Source organism: Ictalurus furcatus, chromosome 25 (genome assembly GCF_023375685.1).
Source record: "Ictalurus furcatus strain D&B chromosome 25, Billie_1.0, whole genome shotgun sequence".
NCBI classification, from domain to species: Eukaryota; Metazoa; Chordata; class Actinopteri; order Siluriformes; family Ictaluridae; genus Ictalurus; species Ictalurus furcatus.
Genome location: NC_071279.1, coordinates 19,999,139 through 20,016,304, shown reverse-complemented (window position 1 = coordinate 20,016,304; position 17,166 = coordinate 19,999,139). Strand labels below are relative to the sequence as shown.

General features: G+C 39.8%; 2 pseudogenes; both read right to left on the bottom strand.

The window, feature by feature from the left end:
• The window catches only part of LOC128601620 (zinc finger protein 208-like), a 60,482-nt pseudogene extending 59,208 nt beyond the window's left edge, over window positions 1–1,274 (bottom strand).
• Window positions 1,275–7,055: 5,781 nt separating this feature from the next.
• The window catches only part of LOC128601619 (zinc finger protein 850-like), a 40,167-nt pseudogene continuing 30,056 nt past the window's right edge, over window positions 7,056–17,166 (bottom strand).

The following is a 17,166-nucleotide window of genomic DNA, read 5'->3' as shown; positions in this document are numbered from 1 at the left end:
ATCCTCAAATACAGACACAGTAACAAGCTTGTTTTTTAAATCGATCAAATCTGTTATTGTATATAAACCAGTCAGGAATATTTTCAAGTAGAAAAGATTACCTCAATGAGAAAAATAAACCGTTCACTCGGGGGCGAAAAACCTCTTCGTCTTCTTCTGTTGTGAGTTTACAGCACCTCCTTCCTCTTCTTTTAAAGTTTGTTTTTACTGTTATTGGTGCATTACCGCCACCAGCTGGATCGGAGCAGCGAACGTAGTTATTAACAAAGAAAGAAAAAAGGGGATGGGGTATATATAAAACTTTAATCCTGTTAAAAGCCTGTTAATCTTAGATAATTTAATAATGCACTATATACTTTCCCTTGTCCTTAACCACTTTTAATGTAATGTTGATTACACCCATATTGAGTACCTCTTCTTTAAGTTCAAAGATTTCATTTTCATATGCTGTACAGTTAAGGAACACATGTTCCACTGTCTCTGCTTGGCTGCAATATATGCATCATCCTGATTCATGTTTTCCTATTATAAATAGTGACTAATTAGACCTGATTGTCCTATTCTAAGACTAATAATTGTATCCTCTTTTGGTTTATTATAGACTATCCTCTCTGTGTTAACTTGCTTTTGAATAATGTATAGTTGCCTTCCTTTGAGTTCTCTGTCCCATTTCTCTTGCCACTTCATCTGAATATATGTTATTATATTTGTTTTTACCTAATTTTTATGAATATCAATATTTGGGTGCCTTAAAGCTTGTTTAGCCAATATATCAACAGTTTCACTGCCCTCCACTCCCACATGTGCTGTGACAGGATTTACTGCATGTTGTGGATGCAATAATTTCATATATTATATCTTGTCTTGATGAATATTTTCCACTTCAGAGATACAGCACCTCCTGCTGGAGCATTCTGTCAAAATAAATCAATATAATCATGATGTATTTAACAATCAGGTCTGCCATGATTAAAATACAAGAGTGATTCACCAGTTCTCTATATGACTTCACATTATATTTTAAAGTTTTAGGCCATATTGGTAACACCATGACAGAAGAAATTGTATAATAGACATATGAGCAAGTGCGCCCTTTGCTGATTCCACTATAAAGATTTATGAGGCCTAAAGGGTTATGTTTCTGGAAAAGGAGGCTCAGATCACACTGTAGAACCCACTATAAACTAATACCCTTCATAGAGAATTCATACAGACTGTTCAGTTAGTTTAACTTAGCTCAGATTTTAAAGTACAGTATAGTGAACACCCACAAATACAGCCACAATACCACTTTTATATTTTTAAATCAACCAAATCTGTTATTATAAAAACCTATTAATGTATAAATTCCATTAATGTTCACAGTGCCTCCTGCTGGAGAATTCTGTCACAAGGCATCGGTATACAGCTTGAGATCAGGAGCTGCTTCAGCATCACTCACTCATGGTGAATCTCCCTATCCATGGGTTTCAAAATAAAATTAATTCCATGTTGAAATGATTTAATACATAATACCTGTGGAGATTTTTTATGTTACCTTTTGATGAACGGTACCAGCTGCACCAGCATATAATTTTTACAAGGGGTTGCTGATGTACAGTACATAAACTACCAGGTGTCATATCACAGCAAACCAGTGACTACATTTGCCATCCTGCATGGCGGCCTTAACATGGCCGCTATGGACTACACTCCCCACAACCAAACACACACACACACACACACACACACACACACACAAATATATTCACCTTCTCCGGAATTCTAATCACACACACCTATTGCCAATCTCACACTCACTCCACACTATATAAGAGACTTTTTGAACACCATGACTTTGCGAAGTATTGAGTGTTCTCACCATACCAAAAAGAAAACAGAGAGAACAATAAAGCAATAAGTGTAAAGAGACTGGTGTACAGTGATTTTAGAACAGCTAAGGAGTATTTTTTAGGCATGACCTGGACCAGAGTTTTCACTCCATCTCCAACGATGTACTCCTTTTCAGGGTCACGGGGAACCTGGAGCCTATCCCAGGGAGCATCGGGCACGAGGCAGGGTACACCCTAGACAGGGTGCCAATCCATCACAGGGCACAATCACATACACACTCACACACCCATTCATACACTACAGACACTTTGGACACACCAATCAGCCTACCATGTATGTCTTTGACTGGGGGAGGAAACTGGAGTACCCGGAGGAAACCCCCACAGCACAGGGAGAACATGCAAACTCCGCACACACGGCCCCAGCAGGACTCAACCCCTGGACCCTGGAGGTATGAGGCGAACATGCTAACCACTAAGCCACCGTGCACCCGGTCCTGGCACTCTCGGCAAAATGTCTTCACAACCTCTCAGGCTCCAATGCAGGCATTGTCTGACAAGTAGCAGGTTCCTCGAGGAGCCGAGGAGCAGACATGAAGCTGGGACTGGTTCGCCGGGGTCATTAGGCAAGACCCAGGCTTAGGAAGTTGTGTCGTCAGCTTTAGACAGGTGCTTGACTTGGTGGGCTGTCTCGTCTGCCTTTCTTGAGTATGGAGCGACGTCCTCAGTGGAGCTGGAAGATGGAGCGACGTCCGTAGAGAAGCCTGGTGTAGTGAGGCGTGTTGGCTGTGTTGTCAGTCTCAAGCATGAGCATAACTTGGTTTGCCATAGCAGCAGACTCAGGCATGAGCAAAACTTGGTTTTCCGTGTCAGGAGACTCAGGCCTGAGCAGAACTTGTTTGTTCGTGTCAGCGTAGTCGGATGTGAGCACAACTTGATTGTCCATGTCAGCATAGTCGAGCATGAGCATAACTTGGTTGTCCGTGTCAGCATAGTCAGGCGTGAGCATAACTTGGTTGTCTGTGTCATGGACTGGAACTTGGTGTGGGAAGTCGCCTCGTCGATCTCAGACTGGAACTTGGCATGGGAGGCTGTCTCTTCGACCTCGGACAGGAACTTGTCTTGAATGGCCGTCTTTTCGACCTCAGACTGGAACCTGACTTTATGCTGGAGCTGTGGAGATGAGACAACCTCATGGGTCTCGTGCTGGGGTTCTGGGGAGAAGGTCACCATGTTGACCTCCTACTGAGGCTCTGGAGTTGAGACTACCTCATGGGTCTCGAGCTGGAGCTCTGGGGATGAGGTCACCACGTTGACCTCCAATTGGGGCTCTGGAGTTGCGACTACCTCGTGGGTTTGTTATTGTAGGATTTGGATTGTGACATTTGTGTACCTGGGCCTTTGGATGCATTGTGACGTAGGCCACTACTGAAACCTCCTCCAGACTTACCGGCTATGCTGCAAGTGCTGCCTTGGCTCTGACCCTGCTGGTACTTGGAATGTCTAGCAGCCGTGAAGGTTTCTGCCAGTTCCGCAGCTTGCCTCTAATAGGTGGGGTTGTGCCCTCAGATCCACGTTCTGATCTCAGGGTTGACAACTTTCAAGAACTGTTCCAGCAATATCATTTCCCCAATTGCCTCCTTTGTTCGCTGTCTGGGTGTGATCCACTTGTCATATAGATCTTTGAGCCTTGCCTGAAGTTCTTTGGGGGTCTCGCTGTCTCGAATTGTGTTGGCTCTGAATCGTTGTCTATAAGTTCCTATCTGATCTTGTACTTGTCCAGTATCGCTCTCTTGACAAGGTCATAGACCAAAGGGTCCTCGATCTCCATGGCGACGTATGCTGCTTTGTCTTTGCCTATTAGCAATGGCACAAGATGCAATGCCCAGTTCTCTACAGGCCACATTCATGCTTGTGCAATTTACTCAGAAGTGGTTAGATAATGTTCAATATCCTCATCTTCTTGAAAAGGTAGCATCTTTGGAGCTTGCCAACCTGTCCACTGGGAAGCTGCAGTACCTTGCATAGCCGTAGATGGTACTGGGCCCGGGTTTCCTAGGTTGCAGTTCTGGACTCGGTGGACTACCCGCATGGGTGTGTGTTCCATTGCAGATGGAAGGGAGGCTTGCGTTGTCACAAGCTGTCGCTGTCCCAACAACTGTCACTCAAACCTTTCCCTCTGGACTTCCGTCTGAAGTTGTACGAATTGGTGTTAAAGGGTTCGCCACCTGTGCTCCTGTCTTTGAGCTTCCTTTTCAAGGTGAGTCTCTCTTGTCTGTTGTGACTGCATGAATGACTGAAAGATCATGCCCAGCTGTTCCACCTTCTCGCCTGTTGTATCAGGTGCCACTGAGGTAGCTGCCACAGATGGTATTTATGACTAGTCTGGTACATGTTCGCTGAGATCATTGTCATTCTCCACTGTTCTCAGTGTAACTTGCTTCTTAGGAGGTAAGGACAGCTTGAGAACCTGGGCTCCAGCAGTTTAGTTAGGTGTATACTGTGAGCCAAGGCTCCAGATATAGCAAGTAATCTTAGGGTCTTAGGCAATCAAAGGTAATCAAAGATAGTTATTCATGTAGGAGCTAACTATATATGCCTTTGTCAGTCAGAGGTTACTAAGAGTAACGTTGTAATGGTGTGTAAATTAGCGAAGGCAATGTCCGATGCAGTAATATGCATTATCCCCATCCCAATGTGGCATGGTGATATAGCTTACAGCAGGTTATGGTCACTGAACTGCTAGATGTCCAGGTGGTGTTCCAAAAACAATGTGGGCTTTATAGATAATTGGAGTCGTTTTGATTGCAAGGCTGGCCTGTTAGGGCGGGGGTGGTATCCATCCCACTCGGGAAAGTGCTGTTCTCCTTTCTTGCAGCATAGCTCATAGTCTCAGAACAGGCCTAGTTAATCTGTGACAATCCAGAGCCAAGGCAAGGAGCAGACAAGCAGGCTAAACCGACTATCCGCTAGCTGCACTGAGTCCTCACCTAGATTCCAGAATATTGAAGCTATGTCTGTTCCCCAAGCTAAACAAAAATGTAGAAATTTTCAGAAAGCTTGTTTTAGTAACCTAATTAACATAAAATTAGATCATACTGAATGCACAGCCGGCACCTTTGATCGGAATCTAGGACTGTTAAATGTTATGTCTAAAGCACTTATTGTTAATGAACCCATTATTGATCATGAGTTTAATATAATGTCTTTAACAGAACATTAAATGAAGCCAGTCCTCCTGGCTACAGTTATATACATCAGCCCCATCTAACTGTCAGAGGAGAAGGTGTCACACTTATTTATAATGATAATCTAAGCGTCACACAAAAACCTAGTCATAAATTCAACTTTTCTGAAGTTCTTTATACTACTATAAGTTATGTAGCCACAAAAAATAAGTCTACCGAGTTGATTCCGCTAATTATTATTTACAGACCCCCAGGGCCATATTCTGAATTCATTGGTGAATTTGCAGATTTTATCTCGAACCTGGTTGTTTCTTTAGACAAAACTTTAATTGTTGGTGTCTTTAATATTTATTTTGATAACCTGGAAAACCCTCTGAGAACAGCAGTTGTGTCTATTCTAGATTCAGTAGGGGACAATCAGGATGTAATAGGACCAACTGGAGATCCAGCCAGTGGAGATCATGCAGAAGAGGAGTGTTATGAACAGAGCACCTGGTGGAGGTGACAACCCTTGCAGCTGAATTCTGAACATACCATAATTTTGAAATGTATTTTTGGGCAAGCCAGTTAATAGGGCATTACAATAATCCAGATGTAACATGATTAGGGCATGAACTAAGATTTTAGCATCAGTCAGAATTGGAGAGGATCGAAGATGTGCAATATTACGAAGGTGGTAGACTGGTAACCCAGTCTAGGTTAGGCCGCACAGAGTAACCAGCTCGGGATTCAATGGAATTTGACCTTGGAAGCCAGGAATAACAACACAAACAGGGTTGTTCAAAAAAAAGTTGTGGTATATTGTAACACACAATCATATACATAAAACTACACAAAGAACCAGACACCAGACGTAACTTCAGGGTGGGCCAAGGCCAAAATAATAAACAAAAGGATTCTTTTGTTAGGTAGCTAGCTTACCTAAAAGGAAAATAACAAAGAAAATACAAATACTTCCCTAACTACCTAAGCCAAAAACAGAGACAAAGGACCCTCTCCCAAAAGAAATGGCAGCCACACCCCTACTGCCAGTGAAACAAGTGAACATATATACAATGGTGAAGAGAATACACAAACAGGTACAGGGACAACCAAACTCAATGTCAAAAACCAGGCAAGAGTCAAAACCAGAACAGCAGTCAGAATAGAGAATTTGATAGCCACAAGGGCAAGCAACACAAACCAAACAATCTCCTAACAACAAATCACAGGTAACCACCTCCAACATCCCACACCATTCTCACGCCCCTTCTTCTTTAAATATGGTCGTCAATCAGTGAGGTCATCCTAGGAGGCGGGAGCAAGGCAGGCTAGGGCAGGCTGGAAACTCTGGGAGGGAGTTCGACCTGCACACAAACTATTTCACAGCACACAAAAAAAAACTTCCCATCCCAAAGATAGCGGGTTATAACAGTGGTATAAAGAGATTTTAACAATAGAGTTGATATGGGAATTAAAAGACAAGTAAAGTGCCAATAGGAAAAAGAGGCAAAGGAAAAAGATTTAACAGGAATCTCATCAGTATCAAATGACATATCCATCCTTTTGAGAGAAGTATTCAAACCAATAAACAATATTTCAGTTTTATCATCATTTAGTCTTAAAAAGTTCAGGGACATACAGTGTTTGATGTCCCCAATACATGCAGTGAATGAATCAGGAAAAGATGGCTCATCAGAGCTGGTGGTAAGGTAAATTTGGATGTCATCAGCATAACAATGAAATTGAAGTAAGATATATGCATATGATGTTACCAAATCTCTCACCAGGAGAGAGCTGGACCAGTGATTTCAGAAAGACGAGAGATAAATACATCATTACAGACCGTGTCAAATGCAGAGCTTAGATCGAGGAGAATTAAAATATTTATTAACAAAGAATCAATGGACAGGAGAATGTTATTAACCACATGAAGAAGAACAGTTTCAGTGCTGCATTCTGGACGAAATCCAGACTGGAAAGGTTCAAAGAGACCATTTGCATCTAAATAAGACCTTAATTGTGAGGCCACTACTTTAAAAAAATAAAAATAAAATAAAAAAAAAGGTTAAAAATGGTAAGTTTGAGATTGACCTGTAATTGTTCATATTTTGATGATCAAGACCAGATTTCTTAAGAACGAGGGGGCCAGTTTTTAGTTCTGCTGGAAGAATACCAGATGCTAGGCCACAGTTTATCAGATGAGTTCTGGAAAGTAAGTTTTCAGAAACACACATTTTGAGTAAAATAATAGGTCAAGCAGGCAGGATGTAGAATTGGACTTCATAATCAGATCACTTATAGCAGAAGTGTAGTGGGATTGAAAGCAGAGAAAGCATATACTGAGTGAGTTGTCATAAACTAAACATATGGGGCACCTGCATGAGGGGTATTTTTGGCAATAGATTCAGAGATTGACTTCAGTTTGTCTGATTTTTTTTTAGAAAAACTATTCACAAGCTTCTCAGAGCCAGAGATAGCATGCTGTGGAAGGTAAGTGAGCTTCTTTACCATAGCAAAAAGTTATTTGGATCTGCATGTAGATTTCCTAATAGTATAGGAGAGATAGGAAGAGCGAGCGGCAGTGAGGGCTGTACGGTAATTATGCAAATATAAATGTAAAGGCCAGCGAATGCACAGTAAGTCCAGTTTTTCTGCAGGGAGTAGTACACACCTTTATAAAATAACTTCAATTTCTAGCCAATTTCTCACTTGCAATAGTCATTTCTAAAAAACAAAAACAAAAAACACCACCACACAACAACAATAAACTCATGAGTTTCTTAAAAAAGCTCTTTCTTTCTGGCCATTTTGAATCCATAACGAAACCCACAAAATGTTGACGCTCCAGCTAACCAAGTAGCCTAAAGGTCAGTACAACTATTTTCATATGTGTTATTACACATGTTTCTAATGATATATTTGCCTTTTTACATGGTAACCTAGGATTAGCTAATGCAATGGAATTGAAACACAGGAGTGATGGCTGCCGAAAATGAGCTTTGGTATGCCTATGTAGATATTCCATTAATTACATTAACCAGCTGTTTCCAACTATAATAATCATTTACAACATTAACAATGCCAAGACTGTATATCTGTTCTAATGTTATTTTAACTGAAAATAAATTGCGATTTTCTTTAAAAAAAAAATAAAAATAAAAAGAGAAAAAGATAAGGAAAAAAAGGGCAATTTCTGAATGATTCCAAACTTTTGCATGGTAGTGTACATACCTTAGACAAATCATGATAACTGTTAAAGGCCAGTTTATTCTATGTTTTTATTTATTTATTACACATTGCAGTCTTCTGACTCCATGCTAGAGCACTCGGGTGTTAAAGACACCTGAAAAAGTAAATACCAAATAATTTACTTATGCTATATGAATTTGCTGGTGTTGTATAAAATGAATCTTTTTTTTATTGAAACTCTATCCAAATTTTGAGCACTCTTACAGTTTTTCTCTTGTGTGACTGCGCTGGTGTCTTTGTAGTTCACCCTGTCGAATAAAGCTCTTCCTACATTCTGAGCACTGATACGGCTTTTCTCCTGTGTGAATGCGCTGGTGTATTTGAAGTACACTCTGTCGAATAAAACTCTTTCCACACTCTAAGCAGGAATATGGTTTTTCTCCTGTGTGGATATGCAAATGTGCTTGAAGTTGACTTCGTCTATTAAAACTCTTCCCACATTCTGAGCACTGATACGGCTTTTCTCCTGTGTGAATGCGCTGGTGTGTTTGTAGTACACTCTGTCGAATAAAACTCTTTCCACATTCTAAGCAAGAATATGGTTTTTCTCCTATGTGAATACGCAAGTGTGATTGAAGATTCCCCAATTGATTAAAACTCTTTCCACACTCTGAGCAGTGATACGGCTTTTCTCCTGTGTGAATGCGTCGGTGTATCTGTAGATTACTCTGTCGATTGAAACTCTTCCCACAATCTAAGCAGTGATATGGCTTTTCTCCTGTGTGAATGAGCTGGTGTCTTTGTAGTTCACTTTGTCGAATAAATCTCTTCCCACACTCTGAGCAGAGATACGGCTTTTCTCCTGTGTGAATGCGCTGGTGTCTTTGTAGTTCACTTTGTCGAATAAAGCTCTTCCCACACTCTGAGCAGTGATACGGTTTTTCTCCTGTGTGAATGCGCTGGTGTGTTTGTAGATTACTCCGTCGATTAAAACTCTTCCCACACTGTGAGCAGTGATATGGTTTTTCTCCGGTGTGAATGTGCTGGGGTCGTCTGAAATTACTCCGGTGAGTAAAACTTTTCCCACACTGTGAGAAGGGGTAAACTTCTTTCTGCATTTGTTTATTAGAGGAGTTCCTGTTGAGTGTAACGGAGGCTGTTTGCTGAATACTGGAGCTTATTGCGGTGATATGGTTCACATCTTTTAACTCTCCTGATTGTAGCAGTCTCTCATATTCCTCATAGTGGTATCTTCTGATATGTTTGTGGAGGTAAATTTGAGATGTATAGGAAAGTGAACACCAAGAGCAGGAGAAGGCCTGTACCTGGGCATCATCCATGTCTGGAGCAGAAAATTAACAGTAAGATTAGAAACTATTATAATATTTTTAGAAAAAAGAATGAATGTAACCAATGCTCTATAAATTATAGATAACGCAATGAGAAATATAATGTCTGGTGAAAATGTACCGAGAATGGCTAACCAAGTCACACAGCACAAAACTAAAATGTAAACATTTGTGGTAAGATCCTTGCATCGTTTTAGCAGATTCTAAGGGATCCAAAGAAAATCCCACAAGAAAAATGCTACTGAAAAGATGCGATTCCCTCAGTTGGGTATGCAATGTGCAGCTTGATTGGCTGTTGTGCTGGCTTAATGCCATCCCTACATGCCACGAAATCAGTAGAGCTGCAACAACTAATCAATAAAATAGATAATAATTGATTATGAAAATTGTTGTCAACGAATCTCATCATCAATGAGTTGGTCTGCACGCGGCACGGGATACATTTATTCACTGCTATACTTCTGTTCCGAAAACACACATCGGAGAGTAAATACTAAAGTTGTATCCCAAGTGATGTATGATAAACTTACACTTTGCACTCTACCATCTAGTGTATGAATTTTAGAAGGGTAGTATCATCTCAAATGGAACACTAGCATTTTTTTTCTAACCAGAAGTATAAGCCGTTCCCCAGATGATGACACGTGTCAAACACACATAATGCAAACGTGTCTTCTCTTCAGCAGGGTGGTGAAAGCTTGGTATCCCATACATCCTGTGTTAGACCAAGTGAACTGACTGAAAGGCAACGATAAACTGATGTCAGCTGCCTCACAGCTACCATTGTTGCTAAAGGTCATCTGGATGTGGAGGACACTTGATTTCACACGATACAGGAGGTCTTTCCTGATTGGGAGCTTGCACGACAATAAATGTTGATATTAATAAATTGCACAGTATAGCAAGAGTTTGAATGAGAATTAAAGTGTCAGTGTTACTCAACCCCAGTCTGTCCTTGTACGGACGTTGTCTTCATCTTCAGAGTCTTCCACTTTTATATGCTTCCTTTCAAATCCTCCATTATTTTGATCTACATCTTCCACCGAGTTTGATGTCCAAGCATCTGAAATTCCAAGATTGATAAATTTAAATACTGTCAACTCAAGTAAAACTATGAAGAACAAGAGGGAAACCAGTGATGAAGGACTGCAACAACTTATTCATAGGGGTGTAACAATACACTCCATTCATGATTCAATTCAATTCATGATACTAGGTTCATGTTTTGATATTTTCAGAATATTTTAAACCAAACTTTAATACAGAAATACCTTGAGTGAAAAGAGTACTTTTTTATTTCTGATTGATAACCAATGCAAAATAATGTTCATTTTTATCTGTATAAAAATGTAGTAAAGATTCAATATACCTTAAAAATAAATAAATAATTGTATAAATTGTCCCAAAATTTGATTGCATAAACCAGTCTCTCCAGGATTTTGTGATTTTGCATTCACAGAGGTTAACACAAAATAATGCAAACTCTACAATAGTCGGAAGAGTTTACAATTTTCAAAATTACCACAGATTTGGGCCAAGATGCCTCATATGACATCACAACGTGCATTTGGCCAAAGTCCTCGTTGATTCATGTGCATCGAACATGAGTACAGCCAAAAGGTCTCATTTACCAACAAACATCACTGTGAAATACAATGTGCAAAACAATTTCATGCAATTGCAATTTCGCCAACTCATGTAGAACAGCACCGTCAGCATTTCCATTCACTGGTACTCCACAAGCATGGCTTTCCATTGACATTAGCCCACCAGTTCCAGGATGCCTGCCGTAGATGGCTTCTGGCAGAGGGGCACGACCCCAAAGAATTAGTCGACCTCGTGTTGCTGGAGCACTTCGTCACCAGACATCCCATCCACAGGAGACAGCGTAGTGGGTCCCATGCCACCGTCCAGTGTCTTTAGGTGAGGCGATCCAGCTGGCAGAGGACCATGTGGTGGCGTATCCGGGGGCAGATGAACCACCCTCTCTCTCTCTCTCTCGCTCCCTCATTCTCCCAGCCCTCCCCCAGTTACTGCACTGTGGAAATGAGGGCAAATTTCACTTGAACCAGTGCCCTGGTTCTGGGATTTCACTAGCCCTACCTACTCTCCTTATCCTTCACCTCAAATGTCTCCCCTAACACTGACTCTCTCCATGCAGGTAGAATCAGCCACCCACCACAACTGAGGCTATGCCTGGGCAAGTCTGCCGGCACAGCAGGGAAGCCAGGTATTTCCAGGATCAGCATTTCTTCATGGAAGTGAGAATGCTGAACCAGTTCCCTGACGTGCCGCAGGCTTCCCCGATCAAGTAAGAACGTACTGCATGTCAGTGAGTATACAAGGGAGTACACATCAGGCCTCAGTGGACTGAGGGTGTAACCAGACCACCATACATCAAAGCCTGATTCAATGCGAGGCACTGGGAAATACGCGAATGGTGATGGTGAGTTGTGTGCCATAATTAAATTCCAGGACAAAAGCATAAGGTGGATATGGCGGTTAGTCCTTACCTCACCTATCCACCAATTCTAGGGACGAATTGACCAGGTTCTCAGACATTAGTGAGGGAAATATTTGTGGATGGATCCTGCCGCAGCAAAGAACAAGGTGGAATGGGCGCAGCTTGGCTGGAGAGGCGTTGCCTTGGTCATTGAAGTCAGCTCCATCTCAGGAAGACACGGGGGGTTGGGGAGCAGAGAAATTCTCCTCGGGGATGAGCCCAATGTGCACTCTCCTTCCCCTATTTCATTATTATTAAAATGTATACCCTATCTACTGACACAGGACACTCAAACTAAGGAAGAGACAACCCCGTTGTTGGTCCAGCCATAGGGAAATTTAGTTCCACATAGCTCATCATAATTTCATGGTGAGGCATTTGGGCCAGGATAAGACATTAAATGAATGAATGATCTTTATTGTCATTGTATAGCTCTTCATACGACGAAATTTGAAGCACTACTCCTATCAATGTTGATATAAGCATACCAAAAATATGATGAAATAAATTAAAAAAAATAAAAATATTTTAAAAATCTAATGGCTTGTTTTTATTGGCTGGACATTCACGGCAATGTCCGCAGGTGGTGTGCGGCATGTTGTGAATGTCAACTGGTGAATCCACTGACTAACCCAAAAGTGCTACTGCACCCATTACCATTAATCTAGATCCACTTCAAAAGAATTGGCATGGACATTGACAGGCCATTAGAAAGGTGCATGTGAGAATATCACTTTGTGTTATTCCTGGTGGATTATGCAACGCGATATCCAGAAGCAGTGCCTTTGATCAACATATCAGCACATAGCATCGCAAATGTGCTCTTCCATGTTATCTCCCCAGTTGGGATCCCAAAAGAGGTCCTGGCTGATCAGAGCATTATGTGCATGCCACAAACACTTTGCAAACTTTACAAAAAACACTAATACTGGTATTATTGGTTTGAACTAGATATACCGTATCAGTATGAAAATGATATCATGCTAAGTCAAGTCCGTAATTGCAATTCATCAGTCACTTTTCAAGTGCAGATGATTGCTGTCTTGGTAATGGTGCAGAGTCTTCAAGAAACAACACTATTATGTGACCAGCATGCTCTTTATATACCATATTGCAACTGCATGAGACCTGCAGATTGGGACCTCTAGTGTTCAAACGCTGCAATTGCACGAGTCATAATTAATAGAATGCTGATATCACACATTTCCACAACGCATATCACACTGTTGCATCCTGATGCATCGTGTCATGCGCCATGTATTGTTATTGCCATGTATTGTTATCGCCATGTATTGTATTGATATGCCCCTAGTTATTGAGTTCCAGTCTTGACCATAATACACCCTGTTGTCTTACCGATATAATCTTCATATCCAGGTTCTTCCTTTTTCAAATGATTCTGTAGGACCACAGGTGTGATATGTCCCACAGAGACTGGCGTCACTTCACCTGAAATTTCGTTAGCTGAATTTAAATGTTTTATTTTCACTTAAAAAAAGGTGAAGTACAAAATATAAATGGGGAAAAGACAGTGATGTGGTTCATTCACAAATTAGATTAGACTAAAAATTATTTCTGAATATTAGACTGGACTGTAATGTGCCATGTTGACTTACAGAAGTATTCTTCATCTACAGTTTCTTCCTTTTTTACATGTTTCTGAAGGTTCACACAGGTGATGTGTTCTACAGAGCCTGATGTCCCTCCATCTGAAGAGGTATATTTTTCTGTCTGCACATCCCCACAAAGCTAATGAACAAAGAGTAATAATACTTATTTACAAAAGAAAGTCAATTAAGCAATATTGCATGAGCAAAAGTGCTGTTATACAGAATATCCGCACGGCTGTGATTCGGCCGTAGACACGAGGCTGCAGGTAATCACAGCAGTGCCGATATTCAGTACAGCAGTACAACTGCGAGTGTGATCGTGCTTTTATGTGACAGATTTCATAATAAGAAATTAATATCAAGTAACTAACATTTCAGACACAATATGGCCAAATATTGGTTTATTTTTGCTCCGTCAATGGAAATAATTCCCAAAACAGCCACAGCTAGATAGAGCTTTCCATGTTGCTGTGTAACACACAGACTAACTGACAGCCTATAGTAAGTGTAGTAACAGTTTCAATGTAATGATCTACTGCTAGATTTGTAATTTATGCAGCAAACACAGATAAGTGGAGTGATACACACAGTGAAATGTCCCAGTGCTGTTATAATAAATATCAGCACTCTTGGAATGTCACTTGACCAATCAAATTAGTGGACTGAAACTAACTGTGGTATAGCACAACATATAGTCCATTAGGATACCGAAGAGACGATAATAACATGGTTTACTTGATTAGTAGGAGAGAATGCAACCTACCAAGGATGGCAGCTGATTAAGAGAAGAACATTCACACAGTCAGGTGAATCTCTTAGTTATTATAAATGTTATGTTTAATTGCACACATATAGATAACTGTTACCTGTGAGTCAGTGGGACCAGGAGTGTGTGGAGGTTTTCTAGAAGAACATGCTCGTATCCCTGCTGATTCCATTATAAGGTCTTATTATGAGGTCTAAATGGTGTTTCTGGAAAAGGAGGCTCTGATCATAAGCATAACCCACTGTAATCTAAAACACTTCATGTAAAAACTGGGAGAATAAAAAATGATTTAATACACCACTGTATCATTCTCTCTGTACTGCATTTCGAAGGTTTGGGATTCAGTCACTAACTATTAGCCGAGCAGCTCAGCTAGTTAAACTTACCTCTGGTTTTAAAGTAGAACATAGTGAACATCCTCAAATACAGACACAGTAACAAGCTTGTTTTTAAATCGATCAAATCTGTTATTGTATATAAAACAGTGAGGAATATTTTCATGAAGAAAAGATTACCTCAGTGAGTAAAATCAACCGTTCACTAGGAGATGAAAAACCTCATATATCATCACCTTCTGTTGTGAGTTTACAGCGCCTCCTCCTCCTACTTCTTCTTCTGCGTTCTTCTTCTTCTTCTTCTTTTATGGTTTATTGGCGGTTGGCAAAGCAGCTTTTTGGTGCATTACCGCCACCAACTGGAGAGGAGTATATTTAAAACTTAATTCCTGTTTTAAAATCCAGGTTGATCTTAGAAAATATAATAAGGAAGTCAGGGCCGGTTCTTGACATTTAGAGACCCTAGACAAAATTTATGTTGGAGCCCGCCACACCCCTCCTCCCTCCACCTTTCAGAATAAATAAAAAGCACTTGAAACAAATATGATTCCTAACCTTTTTAGTTATACAACATCTGTATTAATATTTGTATATTTGTACTCATATGTCCACATTAATTAAACTTTAACTAAGATAAACACTAAAAAAATGAATTAAAGAAGGAAAGGTCATCTGGACCATCTCTTATTCCTTTGTTAAGGACGCTATCATGGCCATGGCCACCCACAGAGGCACTCTTCTGGACAGGATTTCCACCTCCTATTAAACCTATATAGACTATAGGTATAGTCATATTATGTTTTGTAGTGTAATACCTCAAATATGTACTTTATACACAAATCAACTGCTATTGGAAGTGAAAGAGACAAACTACTAAGCAGAAAGAATAGTTCATTTCTTCATAAAATTGTATGCCTATTTTTCAATAAATATAACATCAGTATTGATGATTTGAAAACTAAAATTGAAGTATTATGTTAGAGCATTAATGTAAACATCAGCACAATATAGAAGATATACAGACAGCTCTAGTGTGATTGTGCTTTCACTTTGAATACAAACTTCTTTACTTTTACTTTAGTATTTTGCTAGTCAGCTCCCGAAGCAATGTCACTGTACATGCAAAATCAAAGTGTCTGACAGTCTCGACGTTTCGATGGCGCTCACGCTCTTTTGAACACAGAATTAAAATATTTCTGTTTTTCTGCCAGAGGACCTGGACATTTTGTTAGGATACATCACATCATGCACTATCAAATATGTACAGATATTAAATAAAAACCTGACTTCCTCTGCCAGAAAGCTTAAAATGGTTTAGGTAGGGGGGAAGCAGGACAGAATCTAAAGATGTACCGGACTACGCCACCCTGTTAAACAGGGAAATATTCACCCATCCATATTTATTTTTATTAATTAAATCACCCACAAGGGCACACAGGTTCGTTTGTTTTGAAAGCAGAGGGCCAGAGACATGGATACCAAAATACAAAAGCTTTATTTAATACAATAATCCAGCAATAACTTTAAAATATTAAAAGGCTGTACGATCCGGGCAGAAGAATGCAAATGTAGCAGAGTAATTATTTGAGTATCTGAAATTCACCAAAAGAAAAAATTTTTTAGATTTCTAACGAGAATGTTATTTACATATATAATTGTTCAAATGTTAATTTTTATACTGTTTCATAAATAATAAAAAAAATTGGTTCCTTTAGTGACAGCAACTGATATATAATATTTTTGATCTAACATGTTCTACCAAAATGTAAGGTATTTGGTGATGCCACTGCAACAAATGAGCCATTCCACCAAATGGGCGACATTTCCATCCCCAGGGCATTATATGTATAAAAATGCATGAAAATTAACTCTTATACATTTTATTATTAAGCAAAGTGTCTGGCGCATTAAGCTAACTGCAAATTTTAAATGTCTAATTAAAAACATTAATAAAAACTACCTAGAACACTAAAAAAAAAAGCATTTGTTGCATGCACCCACTCTCTATCCCTGTACTTTCCATGAAATATAATGATTAAAATCCTTCAGAAATCTTTTTTCTGCATCGTTGTGTGACTTTATATCCAATCTATGCTTTAAAATGTTTTTTTTTCCCCATGAGAAATCCACAATATTTTAGATAAAATACATGTTTTAGTTGTGTCCCCAGGTTTTCACTCAGTCCTGTTACTGTAACACATTCTCCCCTCAAATAAATAAATAAATAAATAAATAAATAGAAATAAACAATAGTGAGGCTTTCAATAAAAGCAATAATGAAGTATACTGTTGGTGAAAAACAACAAAATCAGTGGAGTCAGGCTGAACCGAAAGCAACTATTTTATGCAGCATAAGACTATGCATGGTGGTGGGCTGTGCATTAAGGGAAATGAAGACAGGTTTTTGACATG